Here is a 22,020-nt window from a genome sequence, read left to right as displayed (position 1 = left end):
ACCTTTCTTGTCACAGTTGTTAAGTGAATCGTTGCAGTTTTTTTAAGTTAGTGACATGCTTGTTAAGTGAATCTGGCTTCCCAATTGACTTTGCTTGTCAGATGGTCACAAAAGATGATCACATGAACCCAGGGCATTGCAATCATCATAAATACATGCCACTTACCAAGCATCTGAATTTTGATCACACGACCAACCAAGGGCATGCTGCAGTGGTTGTAAATGTGAAAAATGGTTATGCTATTTCCCCCCCCCCCCAGTGCTGTTGTAACTTTATAAATTTTCAGATTGACCAATATCATAGTAATATCATTATCACTTTGATATAAAATATTTGGATTGATTGTATGCAAGCCCTGCAACCGTTATAATGTTCACTTTTTTCAGTCACCATAATTTCAAACAGTCACTAAACAAACCAAGGACTACTTGCATTTGGAATTGACACACGGAGCTGAAAATCAATCTTTGGGGCTTATGTATGGGGCTTATATTATGATACACTGTGCTTGACATGTAATATTAATGATGCACAAAGTTATACTGAGGACCAGAGGTGGGTTGCTCTTGGTTCGGCCTGGTTTGAACAAACCGGTAGTGGTATTCTGGCCTGGGTCACAGAACCGGCAGCTACCCAGGCTGGCCATGCCCCCAAACTAGTTCCCCAGTCATCGCTGACGTTGCCGGCATGTTGTTTAGTAATGGGTTCTGGATTCTGTTCCAACCAGTACGGTTGGAACATCCCCAGCATCACCCACATGGATGCACACATGCACAGCGCACGCATGCATCGTACTTGCCTGCGATGCTTCTGCAAGCCTCCGCAACGCTCCAGCTGCATCCCGCAAGTGCCATATGCACCATGCATGTGCAGGGAAGCACCAAAGACTTAAAGGACAGGAAAGGAGCTCGGGAGGGTGGGTGGGCCCTCTGGATCACCATACTGGAATGGTACCCAGTGCTCCGGGCAGGCTCCAGTATGCTGGTACTGGGGCATACCTCCTGCAACCCATCACTGTAGTGCACGTGCATGCACAGTTCATTATAAATTGTTCTGTGCATGCACAAAGAACAATTTAAATTGAATTGTGCACATGTGTGCAGGGCACAAAGTGTGCGCGAAGTAAACAGGTAGTAAAACTGGGAGCAACCCATCTCTGCTGAGGATCCCAGATTGTTGAGGTCAATATGCTGAGTCTGTAAACCGCTTAGAGAGGTCTGTGAGAAGCACTGTGAAGCGGTATATAAGTCTAAGGGCTATTGCTATTGCTATACTTCATAAGCCCTGATTCCAGAAGAGAGAGACTGTTTATAAACAGACAACCAGCAACACATTGAGCATTGCCATTAGGATGCACGGTATTATAGCAGCTTCCACTATGGATAAAAATGAATTGCTTATGGCAAGAATGTCTAAGAATCACAATGGGAATTGTTAGAACCAAATCATCATCATAATAAAAAAAAAACAATACATACCTAGAACGCTAACAATCATTTTGAAACTATGTTGGAAAAATATTTGGATTAGGTCCAAATTTTACCCTTGTTTTCTTTTTTGCTTATAATTCATAAGTTTTTTTTTAACTTGTTCAAAATTACTGTAAAATTCACATGGATGCTTTTGAAGTTTATATTCAGAACAATATTCTTTAAACATCCAGGGCCAAGGGTTTTCCTGAGATCCCTCATGCTCTTTCACAGAACCATGTTCATAATCTCAACATTCTTGTACTAAATGGAATATCATCTGGCAGAGCGTTAATAAACCTGGCTGTGTTTCTTCTCTGGCCATTCATAAAAAATGCAGTGGGATTAGAGAACAATGATACAATTTCTATAGTCGATTTTCATTTTTGATTACGTATCTCAGGAAAGAAAAGCATGCAGTCAACATTGGGTGATTATTCCAGAGAAAACCAAGAGCATGGATAGCTTTTAGAAAGAGAATCAGAAAGAGATTTCAACTCTGACATCTAGTATCTTATCAAACAACATTTGCTTACTATTAGTTATTCAGCTATTGCATTAATATCCATTACCGCCTTTCTAAGGACTAAGTTTTCCTTTATAATAACCATCATTCTATTTCATTTTAGGTGGCTGCACAATTAAATGACAGGTTGCAGAATCGCAGATCAAGCCTTTGCATGTTCTGACCTAGGAAGTCTTAGGATGAATGTTGCCTGGTCATGTACTTTGCCACTGAACACTTTGTCTGGCAACTGATGTCTTGAGATCTCTTGCTCCTCAAGTGAGAAGCAGTTCCTACAATTAATTGGGTGAAGGCAGAAATTAAAAGAATGTGTGTGTGTGTGTGTATGTGTATGTGTATGTATGTTCCAGCATAACTCTGGAACGTCTCAAACAATATCAACCAAACTTGGTACACAGATGTCTCACTCTCTAGAAAAAAATATTGTGGGGGTAAGACAACCCTTAAACCCCTCGTGATGTGTGTTCTGTTAAGATACAACATAAAATGGCTTCTACTGTACTGTCATAAAATGACTTCTACTGTACAGCACAGTGGAATTGCCATGGTAATGGTTTCACGGTACTCTACAAGGGGGTTCCCTCTGGTAAGGGGGAAAATCCAACATTAGAAATTACATTTGGTCTGGACATTTCCCCCCTATAAATAAATACCTGGGCAATGCCAGGTTATCAGCTAGTAAATAATAAAAAGTAATGTTGCTATTTACAAAATGCTAGACATGGTAGACACACTTTTAGACTTCATTTGTAGGTTTACAGCTGTTTTTTTCCAAGCTGCTCTTGACATGAAATGACTATACAGCAATCTTCCAAAGTGTCTAACTCACAATATGTCACCCATAAGTTACTTGAATATAAAGCGTACAGGGACAATATTTGTTTGAGGAGCTTAGATAGGCTTCAAATTGCAAATAAAGTCAGGGAATGAGAAGACACAATAACATGTATCATGAAATGCTAAAACCAACAAGGATTCAGCCCAATTTTAGTGAGAAGTCAGAATTAGCATTGTTCTGTTCAAAGAGATACAGGTATTCTTATATCCTGGCCACTAATATTCTAGTGGAGTGGAAAGGGAAATGAGGAATGCATGGATCATGTTTAGTATTTAGTATTTTATTGGAATTTATAGGCCGCCCTTTTCCCTGAGGGGACTCAGGGCGGCTTACAATCAAAATGTTGGAGACAGATGGAGTGATGTCACATCTTAAGATCTTTGGGGCATTTCCATGAATGTACCCAAAAGTCAAGAAGATGGCCGCAATCCTATGATTGAAGTATGACACACATAAAATGGGTCAGGACTTCAATTCAAAGTCATTGTTGCTATCTTGCTTTTTTTGACCATCTATGGGGATTTGCCCCTGGGCTGCTGTTATTTTCACATAACTTCTGTATTCTGCACCAGACATAGATCTACAATTATACATTATTTCCCACTACAGTAAGTCAGATTGAATTAATGAATGTGTGTGTGTGTGTGTGTATGTGAGAGAGAGAGAGAGAGAGAGAGAGAGAGAGAGAGAGAGAGAGAGAGAGAGAGAAAGGGAGAGAGAGAGAAAGGGAGAGGGAGAGGGGAGAGAGAGAGAGAGGGAGGGAGGGAGGGAGGGAGGGAGAGAGAGAATGAGACAACTCCTTCAGACCAAATGGAATAACAACTTAGCTGTCTTCCATCAATGGATATCCTCTCTGCCCTCCTTCAAATGCAGGTAAATTTGTTGCAATCAAGGATTTTTTTGCTTTATTCTACAAGAAAGGAATGCAAGCAAAACTATCAATGAAAAGAAGGCATTCTATATTTGAGTTGCCACTTCCTTCACTTAAGGCAGGAAGGCTCATACAGAAGAGCACAATAATCTTAGAGCATGGGTATGGCACCTTTAAAACAAAAGTGTTACTAGGAGGTGGACGTGGTCTTGTAAAGACATTATCATTGCATTTGAAAGCTTCTCAGATCCCCAAAGAAAGATATAACAAATTAGTTATATCTTTACTTAGCTAGATATAGCAAAAGAAGTAGAAATGATCTGCACATAACTTTTTATAAATCTTCATACAAATCTGTAAGGTCCCATAGTTGCCAAATTGCAGGGCTGTTTTTTAAAAAAAAAAAAAAACAAAGAATGGTTATTGCTTCCATTTGGAAATGAATTGCTTTGTTCTGATTCAATTCAATTTGTAAATGGAGCTCCTTTTTGTTTTCATTGGATGGTTGAAAGATTTTCATTCAGAATAACAGTTGAATGGAAAAGGAAAGGAAACTAGTGTGAAATGCTTAATGAAAATTAAACTGGATCTTCATTTGCTATATATAACAACAGTTTACTGGTATTTATTTGTACATACAAAATCAAAGGAGATTAGAGAGAAAATTGTATCAAAACTTGTATCTTAGATTTAGGACAGATCATCATGCAGAAAATGAAATTAGGAACTGAAAATGATTTGATGGCACATCATTCAATCAAAGAAGAAAAATTGCATCAAGTTGTGCTGGTATTAATATGTTATTATTTTGCTATTGTTCTCTGTGTTATTTTAGGGATTCCATTTAGTGATTTAATTTTAATAAGGTTTTTCTTTTCTTTGCATGATAAGATGATAAGTAGCTTATTTTTTCCCACTAGTTAAAAGCAAATAGTCCATATCATACAAGAATCAACTGCTTGCTATCCAAACAGTAGTAGTTCCCAGTTCTTTGGTGGCGGTAGCAGTGACGGAGGGGGCAATGGCTAGAGACTTTCCCAAAATATTTATTATGGAATGAATAGATTGTAGATCATCAGATGCCCATCCTGTTGTTAGTGATCACATTTATTGATTATTTATGGATTCTATATATTGTTTTTCACTAAAAGCAATGTTTAACTGGCTTGCATTAAAATATTTACACTGTACAATAAAATACATGTATAAAATGGTAATAAACCATTATTAGGAGTGCTGATGAAACAGTAAAAACTCATTTGGTAATGATTATTTATTAGATCCTTATTCATAATGTTGATCTGTGTCTTGCTTGCCCACAAGTAAATTAAAAGTATAAATGAGATTTATAAGCTGACAATTACTTCATTTAGCAGCACATTAAAAAACCCTTCAGTCCTCTTCCTCATATGTTACTATACTATTAGCAAATGTCCATCGAGAAAGCTTTTGTTTTCCTCCAAAACCTGATGGATTGTTATATGAATCATCACAAGTTCTTCTTCATGTTATTCTACCAACTGAAGATGTCCAATATATCAAAGGCTATTTCCAGATAGGCTTTCTTGGCAACCGTCCAAGTCTCACACAAAGAATTCTGGATTTTCAGGAGCCTTCCAAAATTCCATTTATCTGATTTTAACTTTGGGATAGTTTCCCATTGGTTTTACCATTTGATATTTTCATTTTCAGTGTTGCTGTCCAGAGTTGCTGGGAGTAATTTAATAATTTATTAAATAATACATTTAATAAATTATTATTATTGTTCTGCTGCTTATACCTTTTGATTGCTAAGGTTTATTGTATAGTCTTTCTGTGACTTTGTACATCACCAACTGTAATCTAAGTAGAAAGTGGCTTCTGAAGCACATATTTACTAATATATTATGTGATATATATTATTAGATAAAAGTAGGACATGACCCATCCCTGCAGTTATTTCACCTCAAGATTCTGCACAGGAAAAAGTAGCAATTGTTACTTTACAGGCCTTTTGCTGCTGCTCTTAATTGATTTCTAAATTAGCTTTTATATCAGAAATTAACTCAGCTGCTGTTAATTTCTTCCCACTGTTTTTATTTGTTAATCAGTTAATCTCCGATAATGGAATCTCCAGTTTACCTCACTGGAATTTTAAATCTTTCTTTTTAAGTGTGTATGTGGGATAGTGAGGGAAGGGAATAAAAAAAACCCAGGTGATCCAAATGAACAAAACTTGAATAATATAGTGGACCATGTTTTGCTATTCCCTTTCAAATTCATATCTCAGCCTCTTTTGTACTATCTGGCACTTGTGCTGGTTAATTTTAAAAAACTGTAACAAAGAAAGCCCTTCCTTGTGAGATCAATGTCAAAATTACTGTGCACAGAGTGGTCAAAGGCTAATCATTCCTCTTGGCCCTTATTTACAGAACAAAACTTTGATGGACCCACAGGGGAAGAAAGACTAAAATGGAATAATAGAGACACAACTGCAGAAATGATTGTACTTGACATTAATTTCCTGGAGGTCTAATGAGGCTTAACATAAGCTAACATTCTCGGATTGGATGACATACCATGCCACAATCAACATTGGTTACAATGAATAAATCATAATTAAAGTTAGTGTTTAACTGTCTTTCTTCTAAGCTCAAAATAATTTTTGGAGATTGGACAACATGGTATAAACCAAAGCACAATATAAATTAGGAACATAATCACTTTCTGGGTTTAACAATGCCATGTTTCGACTTTCAACAAACTAAGCAGATGATGCTGAAAATATCTCTAGTAACATATTTCAATACTTTTTTATCCATTACTTGAATCAGGTCTGTCAGTGTTTCCAATCTGATTAAGATCAGATGAATGAAATACCCATCAGCATTCCCTGAAACAAAACAAATAAGAAAAAAATTGCCTGCAGGCAATTACATTAAAGCCAAAGCAAATATACTCACACCAAAAAAGAACATTTAGGCACAATACATTTAATGGCCAGTAAATAATTTTGTATTGCACACTATCTCTTATATTACTTTCCTGAGCAACCCCAGTTACCCCAGAAGCAGCTGCTTTGCTTATCTCACTTGCCAATACCAAAAATTAGGTATTTCAACAACTAAGTGCTTACTAATATTTAGAACTCACATCAAGTTATAGAGAGTTTACAACATTGTTGGAAATAGCTTTCCTCAGCCATGTTTCCTCTTCTATGATTTGCTGGAGAACCCTTCCCTATCACTTCTTAGTTTGTTGTCTTTTGTCAGTCACAAAGGAGAGATTTTCTTTTGTAAATCCTCTGTAATTAAATGAGTACTTCAGTGGTATCGGCCTTCAATGGGCCTGTTTCCTAGGTTTTGCCTTTGACGGTCCTTTCCCCTCTCTCCCTCCACTCCCCCCCTACCTTTTTTGGCTGCTAAGAGGACTAGGCACCTACCCCTCTTTAACACAAAACCAAGTGATGCCCCTGGACACCGCATGAAGGAGGAAAAGATTCATTAATGGCACTTCATTAAAGAGCAGCAAAAGGAAGCTGTAATGTGAGTGAATCCACTGAAATCCAGAGCAAGCTGTCTATTAGGGATGCAACAAAGACAGTTTCGGAAACTGAACTCTGGCTCCACTGCAGCGGATTAGGAAGAGTGATGGGATTAGCGCTTAATGACTTGGGGCAAGAGACAAAGGGAATTTCTACAAAGAGGCTTAGATATGGAAGAATTAACACTCTCTATATCCAACCAGGCCTCTGATGAGTTCCAATATTCTTCTTGGCCTCTGAAGCTGAAGTGGGGCTGGAGGTGGGGTAGGCAACCTGCAAAGCTTTGCCACTTCCTTAACCTTTTCCATAGTGATTTAAAAGAGAGAGAAAAGAGTTTTCAACTTCTCACTGAGATAGGCTTTTTAAGACAAAGGGGCACTACAAAAGCCTTTAAATGATAAAGGTTGCCCTCTACTGCAGCACATTTCAAGGTGACCTATAGTCCCTCCCCTATGACAGAGCTACACACTTGCTGGTGGGGCCAGGAAAAGTGTGTGTTTTAGGGGACAATCCTAGCTATAATGAAATCAAACATTTTATCCAAGGGCGATGTTTTAAAAAAGTTAAGGAAAGAATTCTTCAACTGAGTTTTGCTACTTCAACTCTATAATTCCCCCCCCCACCTTTAAAAACAATGCATCTGTATTTTGGGATAGCCCAAATATTGGGGAAAAAAAGTTTGGGGATTGTATTTTAAGAGGTAGATTTTATTACACTGAGTGAAAAGCCTCCCTCTACTTAATCAGTTCAAATCTTGACCCATAGTTTGGATGTGTGGGGATATGTACTTCTGCTTTTGTCATCAAACTTAAAATGACTGCACTTGATTTTCCTAGGAAGCATCCTATATTTCGTTTTAGCAATCCTTTTCAATAAACTTCCCAAGAACGGCATTGTTATCCATTGTGCGTTAAGGCTAGTAATGCTTTATGAAAAATATGCTTTGAAAGACAGAAATTGTTGGCAGATAATTAAAGCTCCATTTTCTCTTCCAGACCCATATGGCTGTTCTTGGGAGGCTCTGGCTGTAGTCACCCAAACCTGAAATGAGATGCTTCTGCTTTAGACAGGCGCTGTGTTTCTGCTTCCACCTGTTCAGAAACCCTTCTTTCAAACTGAATCTGAAGCACTGTATTGCAGCCACATCACATAGTGCCGTTAGTGGACCAAATTAAATAAATAGGTTTTTATCTAAGGCTGTCTGTTAAAGAGGTTCATAGTCAAGGTGAGATTTCAAAAGTATCTCAGAAGTTAAGAAGAGCTAGGAAAGGCCTAGTCCTAGTCCAAAAGAAGTTGAGCAGACTAGCCTCAGTCAGTACTTAAATGAACTGTGATCACCAACCTCTAGCCAGTGTTGATAAATTTGTTGATAATGAATTCCAGAATTATCTTTTTTTAAAAATCCACAATTCATAAGTCTTAGAACCCTTCCTTACTGTTGCCAAGAAAATGGTGTGACTTTGTCTAGAAAGTTGCCAGGAATCAAGCTTGATTTGAAGAAGACTGATGCTGTAATAAATTTACAAATAACCAAAGCTTTGCAAAAACTACCTTAAAAGCCGATTCCCTTGCTACAAATTCAGACACTCATCATTCAAGATGGATCAGTAGCCAATAAGATATGGTCTTGGATTCAAATTCTTCATTGCACATGACTAGAGAAATCAATAGATAATTTGATTTTGTTACAAATGTATCAGTACTGGCTAGAGGTTGATGAGAGTTAATTGAAAGTATACAGCATAGCCAAGGGTTTTTGAGGGATGGTTCTTAGAATCTTGTACAAGTCAGATTGTTGGAAACAGTTCCTCTATAACCTGTTGAAATACTATCTCTCATTGAAAACATTGGGAAATGGGGACTGAAAATAGTGACCAATTTTGTTCTCTGGATCTGGTGGGAAACTCAGAGTCATTTGTACTTTTGGTATTAAAAGTCTCTATAATCTGAAAAGGAAATACTTACTCAGAGAAAATATCTACTTGCCAGAAGGCAAAAAATCCAGGTGCAAAAATAATCTCAGGAGGAGCAAAAAGATTAGAAGTACATATGTAAAGTGGTTAATAACTCCCTTTTGAGCCATTAATATCCAGCTTATTATCTAGGGTTCCATAGACAACCATGGTACTAAATAATGTATTTAAACTTGAAATTTAATTCTAAAATGCAATTAAGTATCTAAGCAACAAAAAAGGATAAGGGAACATAACTATGCAACAAGATCACTAAGGAAGTAAAGAGACTAACAGTTACAACCCCTAGGACATTGGAGATAATGTTTGTTAGACAACTACACATTAATCTCACATTTTCACTGAAAGACTTGATATGCAATAAGTGAGTTCTAATTCTATCAGTCTGTTAAGGTTTGAAAAATCAATGCATATATAAATGGGCAAGTGTTGATCAGTGTCCTATTTTATAACAGCTTGAAATGAATACATACATTCTCCCTCCATGAAAAAAAGTATGTGTCTGGGTATGTTCATGGCTGGGAAGGGGAAGATTGATTTCTCCTGCTGTGATTGGCTATGGCATCAGAACTCTGGTTTTACTTTTATACACCTACACAGTACCTGTTCTTCATAGACTGGAAAAATATTGCATTTGTACTTGCTTGGCATTTGATCAATGGCTTGATAGACTTTCATTTAGGGATAACTACCATATGATAGTGTATGTGTATTATATGTATTTTATATATTTGTTGGTCTTGTTGTATTCAGGTCTTTTCCCATGTAAGATTGAGATTGTCTTGGCAACGTTTTGGCGAGGTCTCACTCGCCATCTTCAGGCTGGTGTTTTTGGCTTAAAGCATGGCTGGAACTGCCATCTTTCTATAAATCTTGGTGGGGATGTGTGGCTTGGTGGTTTTGTTTCAGTAAGTGGATTGATTGGTTGTGTGGTTGTATCATGGTAGATTGGTGCTGATTTGTGCTGGCTGTGGGTCCATTGTTGTTTTGTGTTGTAATGGCTTGAGTAGTAGGTGGGACTCGTTTGTTGACTAGGGCTGGTTTCCAGAAGTCTGGTAGGCAGGAGGTATTGTCATGTTTATTCATGTTGTGGGGGTGTTTCTCTATTTCGATAGCTTCCATAATTATTCTCTTGTTGAAGTGTTCAGTTTTGGAGATTAACCTAGTTCCTTCAAAATTAATTTCATGTCCTGTAGCTTTAAGGTGCTGGAAAAGGGAGGAAGTTTTCTCTTTTTTTCTTACTGCGTTCTTGCATGCATTTATTCTCCTGTTCGTTTGTCCTATGTATGTTGCAGGGCAGATTTTGCATGGTATTTCATAGACTCCTTGGTTTTCTAGCTGGATTTCGTCTTTGGGGTTTCTTAAGATGTTGGCTGTTTTTTGGTCAGTGTTGAAGGCTGTCTTGATATTGTGTTTGTGGAGAATTTTGTTGATTCTATCTGTGGTGCCTTTGATGTAAAGGAGGAAGGCAATGCCATTGTCCTGTTCTGTGTCTCGGTTTTTGGGGAGAGTCTCCGTTTGGATTAGGTTGGTAATTGTTTTTCTTTGGAATCTGTTGGAGAGTAATACATTTGTGAGAGTGTGTAATTCAGTTTTCAAGTGGTCTTTGTCAGCTAGGCATTTGGTTCTGGAAAATATCTATTATCTAATATCTAAAATATATATAATCTCTCTCTCTCTCTCTCTCTCTCTCTCTCTCTCTCTCCCTCCCTCCCTCCCACCCCCCCTCTCTCTCGCAATTTCATTTGCATCAAAATGCAGTTTCTTGTGTTTTATCAATTGTGTGGAAGAGCGCTTGGGTTACTTCTAGTTATGTGCTCCAGGTGTCTATAATTGTTTGTAGCTTTCTGTTTAGGAATCTGTTTAGTTTTTGAATGAAAAAGAAAGCATGGTCTAGCATGGAGACATTCAGCCATTTTTCAGAATTCCTCAACTACGAAAATATGTAGAAGTCATATATATGAAGAATAAAGGTGGAAGGTGATTGCGGAGGAATTTCACACTTAAGCTGAGGGTCCAATACATTGTAGCCTAAAATAGAAAACACTCCAATAGTAAGCCTCTTTTACGAATTACTTTAATTATTTGTATTTTGATCTAAAATACATCGTCTTGATAGTTGACTTCACTGCTAATAGTAAGGTACTCAAAATGAAACGATTGCTGTTTCTGACATAGTATTATATGATCATATTGTCTTTTTTCAAAATATTTTGTGAGAATTTGACTGACTGTCTAAGGTTTATTTTAAAAATTGTTCATAATTTCTGGAGCTGATGTCATGAATGGGAACTAAAATATATGTAAATATCTGTTTATGAAAATGTTTGGAGCCACATTTCTAGGTGATGTTAGATCGTGAACCCAAATGTTACTTCATCTCTTCCATTTTCTGAAATCTAGTCAATAACACTATGGGAAGGTGCTATATAATTGTGACCAGTAATGCTGGTCTTAAATTATTTTTGAGCAAAAATGAGTTGTTTCAGAACTGTATCAGTATTTCATTGTGTTAACCTATTTTGGCTTAATGAGTATAAAGATGGGACAAAATAACAATATAATGTATGTACGTGTGTATATGTGTGTTTGTATATGTAATTATTTTTGAAGTAAAGTAGATGTGGAAATGATAGAAGAAGATATGGTTTTACAACATAATGTAAATGCATAATCAGGAAGAGAAAAAGTTGATGTTCAAAGAATGCCGTAGGAACTTAGGAAGGACATTTTAAAAATAAGGTAGATCAGCATCATTCTTTGAAAATCTGAGGATATTTGACTTTAAATAGATATTCAGAAATAAACAAAATTAGATAAATTCAAAAGCAAAATATGTCTATGTTGATATTGTTTAATTTTTTTTGCTAAAAAATTGTCTCTTAGTTCACTTTTCTCCCCAGGAAAGAATCATAAGTTTACAAAAGTTCAGCCTGGTCTTGGAGAAGAGACATGCCAGCAATTGTTAAACTGTGCAAGAGTCAAAAGTAGCAATTCACTCTTTTTGAAAGTCAGAAGCAACGTTCTATATTGCAAAAAGCAAGTGCAGGAAGAGAACCGAATGCCCCTTTCTGCATAAATAAACTTTGCACTGTAAATTAGATCCCATCCAGTATTTCTTTGATGTAACCGAAAGTCCTTGCAGAGAAAAGTCAAGTAGTTGTTTCATCTGTTAGCCAACATGCTCCTAGAACAGCTTTAGACTCAAAAGTATTCTTTCGCCTGTGTGGTTGAATGTGACAATGGCAGCCCCCTGCTGTCACCCATTCAGGGCCAATATCATCAGTCCATGTGAAATCAAATACATTACAGGGCAAGAGCTTAATGCTTTTGATAGGCATTAGTTCATCCCCACCAGGCTTTAGCTTTTAAATTCCAAACATTTGATTCCTCCACAGGAACCAAGCCTCAAGAAAGGAGAGTGGCACATTTGCACTGCCAGCAGGTCAGTGAATAGGTAGCAGCTGCAGCTGTTGTAAATGGTGTTGGGTGTTTACTATTCATTTAGCAAATTCATCACTCATCTTTCCATGAAAAGATGGTGCCCAAGGTGGCTAACCATAAATGGTAGCATAGAATATCACCACCACCACCAAAAATCCTGAATTATTTAAACAGAACCCAAAGCTTTCCACAGTGTTGCAAGTGTTTCCCGAGATGTTATCAGTAAAGCAGGTCAAACTCAACCTCTCTGCAGTAACAACCACCAAGCATATCTAATAAAGAACTGCCAGAATAACATACATACATACATACATACATACATACATACATACATACATACATACATACATACATACATACATACATTTGCCTGCTGGTGGAAGAATACTAAGAAGGGGGAGGGGGTAGCTTGACTTGCTGTCAGGTGCAAAAGATTTGGTCTACACTTGAAGGTCCAATTAAACTGATTTATTGGTGTTCATGCCTATGCACAGCAATATTCTCAACTAATAGCACCTGCTAGGAGTTAGATAAGGGTTAACTGAATTCAAGCTACATAGAGATTCTAAGCTGATTCCTCTTTGCCCCCAAATTCTGCCACTCATTTCTCTACACTTGCCTTGACAGAGAATTCAAAAGTTGGGAACAATTACCAAAAATACATTCTTGAGTTCCAAAAACATACCTCTGATGACCAAAACAAAGAAGATTTTTTTCCTTCTATCATGGTATGTAGGAAATGTTTTGGAGATGGTTGAAGTGATACTACCCAGGGAATTGTCAGATAAGAGACAACATAGCCTGAAGCAACAAAGTGGTAGGAGCAAGAAACTCAGGAGTGACCTTCCCTAAGTTTCTTGGGGCCACTCATTTCATTTCAGAGGAAGGAAAATTTAAAATTATGCCTCTGTAGCAATTCTTATGAATCTGATAGACCAGGGGTGTCAAACCCATGTCGTCACAGCATCATCACATGACATATTGTGAGTTTCCCCTCCTTCACTAAATGGCATGGGTATGGCCAATGCGGTGAGACATCTGGCCCACAGACCACGAGCTTAACAACCCTGTAATAGACTCTTACTGACTCTTACTGTCCATCTTACTGATCTGAACCCATTCTGTGAAGATCAATTGGCCAAGTTCTGATATATTCTGGATTGTCAAAACCAGCTTTACTTACAGTATACTAAGTGCCAATAAAATCATAGCAACATTTAAGCAGAGAGTAGGCGACTTAAAATATTCTGGTAGATAGGGCTAAATTTTATTCTAATAGAAACCCTCCCCCCTCCTAGGACTCTTTCTTACTATTTCCCCCCCAAATTTGTGCATTCTTTGTCCTCTGGCCCCTATTACTGCATTATGCATCAGGGCAACAACAGGGAATATTACAATCTCCCATATGAAAATTGTACCTGTATTTGTTTGTTTATTTAATGGATTTACAGCACCACTAAACTAAAACAACATGCCTCTGAGTATAGAATACAGATAATCCTTGACTTATGACAGCAATTATGACTGGGATCTTCATCTCTAAATGATGTGGTTGCATTGCTTAATAGTGGCCATCCCTAAAATCCCCATTGCTGCCATTAACTGAATCCTATTATGGTTAGCCAACTTCCTGCAGGCTTCAGATAACCAAAGTCAGTGGAGAAACCCACAGGAACTTGAAAGTTCTAGGCTCACAGGCAGGTAAGTGGCTGCTACCAAAGGAAAGAGGGAGTGAGGAGGAATAGGACAAGGTTAGGGAGGGTGCATGAAAGGTGCAGGGCAGGGAGATGTGCAAGGGTATAAAGTGCCATGCAAGAGGTGTGGGCTGGGAAGGGTACATGAGAGTGCAAGGATAGGAGGGATGTGTGAGGTGAAGGGGTGAAAGCGTGTGTGAGTAGCTGGCATAGCATGAGCACAGAGGAGCTGGTGGAGGCTGTGCAGATTAAGAAGACTTATTCCAGCAACCTTACTGCTTCCTCATTGACTTTCTGGGGAAGTCAGAAGAAAATAATGATCATGTGATGATGGGGAGCTGGAAACTGTTCATAAGTGTGATTAAGTTGGTAAACATCCATATCATGATGATCCCTTGATCTCAGGGGTGCTGAGACAGCTGGAACTGCAAGGACCGGTAACAACCACCTGTAGTGGAATGTGTGGCTGACCTTGGGGGAAGAAAGATATGCTGCCTAGGAAACAATCAGACAAGAGAGGGAGGAGCCTCCAAGGACTTAAGGGTCAGAGAAACAAACTTAGGAAGGACCACCCTAATTAATCAAATGATTAAAAGTGGAAGCAGGAAATTTGTAATTTCATCTTTGCATGATTCTGTTAATATAGTGTTACAATAAAGTAGATTAAGCTCAGCCAGTCATGTTTCTTGGCTGGTTCGCCCATGTGTTCAGCACCATTGTAACTTGGAACCAGGGGTGGGATTCTATTGGTTTGGACTGGTTTGGGCAAATCGGTAGCTCCAATGATCAGCTGGGAGTGAACCGGTTCCCAGTGGGTAAGAGGGCCCACTTGCCCGCCCCAGGCTTTATCTGATTGCCATGCCTCAGCTGTTTTCCTTACCAAACAGTAATCTGGAAGATAAGTATTCTCTAAATTGCGCAAGTGAAGCGTGCTCTCAGTGAATTGGTTGTTAAACCAGTAGGATCCCACCTCTGCTTGGAACGGTTGCTGAGAGAATAACTTTAAATTGAACACTACCTATAAACAAACCAGATGACCAGTCAACATTTTAAAAAATGTATATAAAATGTAAAATGACCACCAAACATTCAAAAAGGACTGGGATCAATTGGACGCAAATGCATGGGAAAAAATCCAGGTCATTATGACTTCATTAAAGACAAGTAGAGTTAGAGTCTATAGAGGCAGCTGTTGAGAAGTCCTGCTTCCTAGATACCACAAGGTAGCAAAGTTTAAAAGATGGAACAGGATGCACATGGGAAAAGTTCTCGGGAGAAGACAGACCCACAAGTCTAAACCAATCCTATGATTTGTAGAAGTTTAAAGGTGATCGATAACAATGTTATCGATCACCTTTAGACTTAAAAGTGATAAATAACACCCATAAAGTCATAAAATAAGATTAACAAAGTAGGATTTCATGTTTTCCTCTGTTAATCTCCATCTTGTAGATGAATTGGGTTTTACAAACCAAGAACTGTCTGTGCTGTTCTTGAGTAGTACATGAGAAGTGGATCTTCAGGATCTTGGAGGCATTATTTTAAGTAAGTGATTAAAAGATTAGAAGAATGATTAGAAGAAGCAGATGAGCATGATTCACTGCATTGGGAAACATCATTAGACAGATAAATCCTAGCAGTAAAAATAATTATTCCATATATTTTCATTATCATCAGTTGCTATCTGTTGTAGCTTTTTAGCTGTTGAAAGAACATCAAGCATTTCCACAAATGGTTCACAGAGGTGGAACTCAGTAAACTCAGGATCTTACTCCATTGTTTTGTTTTGAATCAAACAATATAAATCTGAAACCTCATAAAGAGTGGTTGCTTTCTTTTTAAAACTTGCTAAAACTTGCTATCAAGCATGGCCTTGAATACTAGCTTTCCACAGTGGCTCCTGAGTTACAGTGATACCTGTATATCTTGCCTACCTAAAAAATGAAACTAAGGTGAGTTCCATTGCTAGAAATGCTATTTCAGAAGCCACTGTTATGAAATGCTTCCTTTTGTGCCATGAGTTTGATCCCAAACTATCTGAAGAAATGTTAGGACATCCATCAATATTTTTTTGGAGGGGGGAGGAGGAGGAGAACAGGGAGAGACATTTGAGACCCATCCATTTCAAATAATGTTGGCCCTGGATACAGGAGTGCTATGGAGAGCATGGAGGCCAGTGGTTTGGTTCAGCCATTATTAGATAAAACTGGAGTGGGCACTGCACCAAAAAATGTAAAAGGAATGACAGCAGTGCTTGTGTGAAGATAGATGTCTCTTGCATGTACTAAATTCAGATTTTCGTACAAATTGGAACTGACAGTGAAATGTAGCATTGCTTTAAAAGAAAAAAAAATCGTATTCCTTTAAATTTAAGTATGTTAAGGTAGATGTCTTTTGCAGATACCAAACTGAGATTTAGATTCTTAGAGTGAGAACTGGCAAAGCAATATAGCAATGTTTTAAAGTCAAGAAATGTTTATTAATTTTTCCTACCGAAGAATGTATTTCTCTCCCAAACATGAAGCTTTCCCCATTCTTTTAATTCTCTTTTTGGAAACGGAGCCAGTTAGATACAGATCAGATCACTAGTAGATGGGAAGACCACAGATGGGTGTATGGCATATGTTCTTTACATTACAGGTAGTTCTTGGCTTATGACCATAATTGGGACCAGAATTTTGGTCACTAAGGTATGCTGTTTTAAGTGAGTCATCATGTGACTGGACCCAATATTATGACCATTTTTATCATGGTCAATAAGCAAATAATTGTGGTCATTAAATATGCCTTCGTTAAATTAATCTGGCTTCTCCTACTGACTTTTGCTTGTTGTAAACCAGTTGAGAGACATGTGTGGATTTGTTCATTGGAGAAACAAAACAACCACTTCACAAACACATGGCACAACATAGGAGAACAAGATCATCAGGACAAGCTTCAGAGGTCTGACTGCATTTGGAAGACAAAGGTCACTCTTTTGAAGACTGCAAAGTCCACATTCTAGAGGAACATTGCTTTGAAAAAGGGGGAAAAGGACCCATCTATGTTAAAATTGAGCAGACTTCTCTCAACAGAGGGAGGGATAAGACAACACCTATCTCCTGTCTACAATGCAGTCTTTCTAGCAGTTCCAAGAAGATTCCACGCCCATTTGTACTCTGATTCAGTGACCCTAAGGGCACAGATAAACTCCCAAGTGACCTCTCAGAAAGAGTGCTAATGACCAGACGACTGCAAAGAAATATGGTCCTTTCATCCCCTCTCCTCCCACAATCCTGTCAGAACTTCTGAAGCTTCTTGGATGAAATGACTTCTTCAAGGAGAAAAAAAAACCCATATTTTTTTAAAAAAGAAAAGCACTTTTTCTTTTTAAAAAAGAAAAGAAAAGCATCCAGCTCATGGTTGAGACAACCATAATCCGGATGACTGAGAATCTGCATAGATGGTAAGGACTATAGTTTGATTTTGGATGGCAAATATAAGGAGGGGAAAGGGGGGACATAATTAAAAATGGGGAGTGAAAAAAGAATAATGGAGCCAGGAAGGGAAATTAAAAATAAAATGCAGGAGGACTAAACCAAAGCTCTCAATGTTATCCCCTCCAAGCTTTAAAATTACAGTCAGACATACCTAAAATGGTAATTATTAAAATGGCAATTTGCTGCCAAATGTTTGAAATAACTATGGGTGGTAGATCTGCAGGCCACACAATAGTAGTGTGAGATCTGCATGATGGGGGTTCCTGAACCCTGCAGTGGAGCAGCCATATTCAAACTGCTGTCCTCCAGATGTGTTGAACTGGTCTAGGAATGATGGAAGTTGAAGTTCAGTGCAACTGGAAGGTATCAAGTTGGGAAAGGCTGAATTAATGAACATATGACTTTCCTTTGTCTAATATCTGGTGTGAAAAGAATAGCACAAGGACCTAAAAAATCATTGGTTAGGATTAGGGATATTATTGTTTTTTTGTGCATTCTTTCATTCTCCATACTTCATGCCTTCTGAAAATAAGGGAAACTGGAATACCAATTGGAATGTCAAATAGTTTGCAATTTGACATCAAAAACCATCTGCCTGAAGAAAAATATGAAATTACATTAGGGATGATGCTCAAACTTTTGGATTCAAGCTGTATAGGATATGATTTTGAGTTTTGGTTTTTTTTTTCTTCCAAAATATTGTAAGCATCAGTAGTGCAATCTTATCTACCAAAAGGTAAGGCTCATTGACTTCAGCAGCACTTCCAGATATGCATGTGTACCTTGTTTATTTTAAATTTGTCTGGTATCAAATGTTGTCTTAAGTATAAGACTGCAGATTTAATCCATAAGCATTTAAGTATAATGCAGTGCAGTGGTGGGATTCTGTGGGCTTTGCGCGCTTTGTGGGTGTGGCAGGGGAAGGATACTGCAAAATCCCCATTCTCTCCCCACTCTCAAAATTTCCACTACTGGTTCTCCAGAAATTGTCAGAACTAGCTAATACCACCTCTGAGGCAATGGACTGTAGAAGTACATGCATTTAATCTATTGATATTAAGAGTCTTAATCTTCTACCACTTGACTTGATCCATTACTTTGGATAATCATCTATTTGTCTTGTTTGAATATAGTTTGTAGCTTTGCAGTAAATTGTTCTTGAAGGCATTGTGATCCATTTGAAGCTTAATGTGTGTATATGTGTGTGGTGTGTACAATTAAATAAATAAATAGGAAAAAAAACCCCTATATATAATATTTTATCAAGAAAACGGACAAGCATTGTAAGTAATTTTATTTTAGTTCTGGCTCTGGAGGAGTCATCTTCCACTTCTATTTGGACACTAAGTTTGCTTTTCCACAACATGCAATGATGCCTGATCCCAAGAAGGCATGGATCCATTCTCTTCTTAAACAGATCTAACTTGATGAATTGTCTTACCACTATGAAATACTTTCCTAGTAATAACAATAGTATTATCTCTGAAAATTTACCAAATTGAAGTTACTCCCTTCCAATAGTGTTTGCTGTAATTCTAGGAAAAAGTAAGGGTGGCAGGGTTACTTCAGGATCAGGCATGAAGTTCCACTTCACATGTGATATGTTTGTGGGTCTGCAATCGCTTCACCTTCTCTTCCCTTATTCTGGATGTTTGTGGCTTTAGTACACCTTAGTTCACATTATTTCTATTTTAAGGAGAAAAATGGTAGTAGCCTTGAAAAAAAATATGGAATGACATTTTGATTCCCACAATGGATGAATGGCTGCAAAAGTTGATGGAGTTAGCAAAGATAGCTGAATCGACTGCTTTGATTAAAGAAAAGAATACAATTAATTTTGGATCTACTTGGAAACCACTTTTGGACTTTGAGGTTAAAAAGAATGAAACTTTGATTTTGGATTTTGTTGATTAGAGCTGTGGTGGTGCCATGGTTAGAATGCAGTATTGCAGGCTAATTATGCTAACTGGTAGCAGTTCGATCCTCACCGGCTCAAGGTTGACTCAGCCTTTCATCCTTCCAAGGTCAGTAAAATAAGGATCCAGATTGTTGGGGACAATATGCTGATTCTGTAAACGGCTTGGAGAGGGCTTTAAAGCACTGTAAAGTGGTATATAAGTCTAAGTACTATTGCTAGATAGATTTTGAAATGGCTAGTATATATTATTGCATAAAAGTAACAAGTCAAGGTTGTATGCTATTGCCTTATTCTACTGTGCTAAAGGGAATCGGAACTCAATGCTTTTCTTTTCCCCTTTACCCTACACTTTTTTCTCTCTCCCCTTTTCTCTCCTGTTTTCCCATTGTTTTCATTTTTCTTTGTATTTTATATTTTGATAGACTAATAAAAAATATCTGAAAAGTAAGATGATAATAGATAGTACCTTGCAAAAGGCTGGGGGAAGCATCCTCTTCGATTAACTCCTTCAATCCCTTCTCAGAAACTAGTACTTCAAAATAAGACTAGATTCTGATTTTGCCTCAGCAATGAGGCACAGCAACCAATTTTCCCCAGATGTGAAGCATTCAGTCAGGCTTTTCTCCATTGGCAGACTGAAACAGTAGTCCCAGGACAGCTATACTGTATGTTGTTTTTAAACACATAGATTGAATCTTAGTGATTTTCCTGGAGTTTCTTGGTCTGGACCTGCTTGGATTTTCATCTGCTAAGCAGGCAGATTGAACATAAATGTGACCTAAACTCAGTGTGCTTGTCTCTGTGTGTCTGTGTAGTTTGTTGAGATCAGTTGTGCTAAGTGCATCTCATTCTCTCAAGTCCCAGTGGTCAGATATACCAACAAATTTCACATCTGAAGAATTGGTATACCATCAAATCTTTAATTCTTTAAAGGTTTAAGTTAAACAAAGTCTAGGGATATAGCCTGAAAGAAATATACTGTACACACTTGGAAATGTTCTCTAAGAAGCATGCTTTATTTTATAAAATAAAGCATGCTTCTTAGAGAACATTTATAAGATTTATAACATTTATTTATCTTTATAAGAGCCGAGGTGGCATGGTGGTTAGGGTGCAGTACTGCAGGCCACTTCAGCTGACAGTTATCTGCAGTTCAGCGGTTCTAATCTCACCGGCTCAAGGTTGACTCAGCCTTCCATCCTTCCGAGGTGGGTGAAATGAGGACCCAGACTGTGGGGGCAATATGCTGACTCTGTAAACCACTTAGAGGGGGCTGAAAGCCCTATGAAGCGGTATATAAGTCTAACTGCTATTGCTATTGCTATTTATTCCTGGGCTACATTTTGAACAAGTTCATGTGGGAAAAGTGCTACCTGGGATGCTTATTAGCACTTCATTGGAATTCAGAAGTGGGTAAAAAAAAATAGAATGCAAAATACATTTATAAACACAATTTTCTAATCTGAGGAAGCATAGGGAAAGAGCTTTCTAATGACACAGAGTTTATATAAAAGAAAAAAGAAAAGCAATGATAGTACTTTCTTAGGGGTACAAAAATCCAGATAATCACTACTTTGCAGTATTGAAAACAGAAATCTGTAATTCTAAATTGTCATCAATTGGCCAGCCGGATTTGGCAGTTTGGATCTTTTCTATGGTTATAACCTGTGTCTGAGGTTTTTTTCATCATTTAAGTACATAAATTAGGTTATATATGTCATGAAGCATTGACACATGTTTTGCTATTTGCTCCCTACCATTACCTTCCCCAAATGGATGTTTATGGCCACTCTCTTTGTAGGCCTCAACAGCACAAAGAAATATTAAGTGAGGTCAAAGCAAACACAAAGCAACCAAGTGAGGTCAAAGCAACTATAACAACTGGAATGCGGAGAAAGGATTTACTGCTCACGTCTTTTATCTCCGAAGATCATTATAATTTGCTTGAGCTTTAAAGAGGAGGCGAATGCAAAACTGGAATAATTTCTTTTTTGATATTCCTGCAACACTTTCACACACATACAAATTAGTGAAAATTTGCATTGTGTAATAAGCATGTTGAGAGCATCCCTATTATTTCTGTAATATTATGGGAGTGAAAATGCTAAATAGTCATGGTCTGGAGAGCTCTGTTCAAATTATTGAAGAAAAATTATGTATCCACTTGTTTGAGCATCTTGGGGCTGGCAGAGGAAAGGAAGATAATTTCTACAGTACTGAAGACTAGTGATATCTATATCTGATCTTTTTTTTAAAAAAAATAACAACTTTTCCTTTAACAACT

The sequence above is a fragment of the Thamnophis sirtalis genome, unplaced genomic scaffold (assembly GCF_051295495.1).
Source record: "Thamnophis sirtalis isolate CommonGarterSnake01/CBP01778 unplaced genomic scaffold, rThaSir2_p1.2 scaffold_5, whole genome shotgun sequence".
NCBI classification, from domain to species: domain Eukaryota; kingdom Metazoa; phylum Chordata; class Lepidosauria; order Squamata; family Natricidae; genus Thamnophis; species Thamnophis sirtalis.
Note: the sequence above shows the minus strand (reverse complement) of the source record.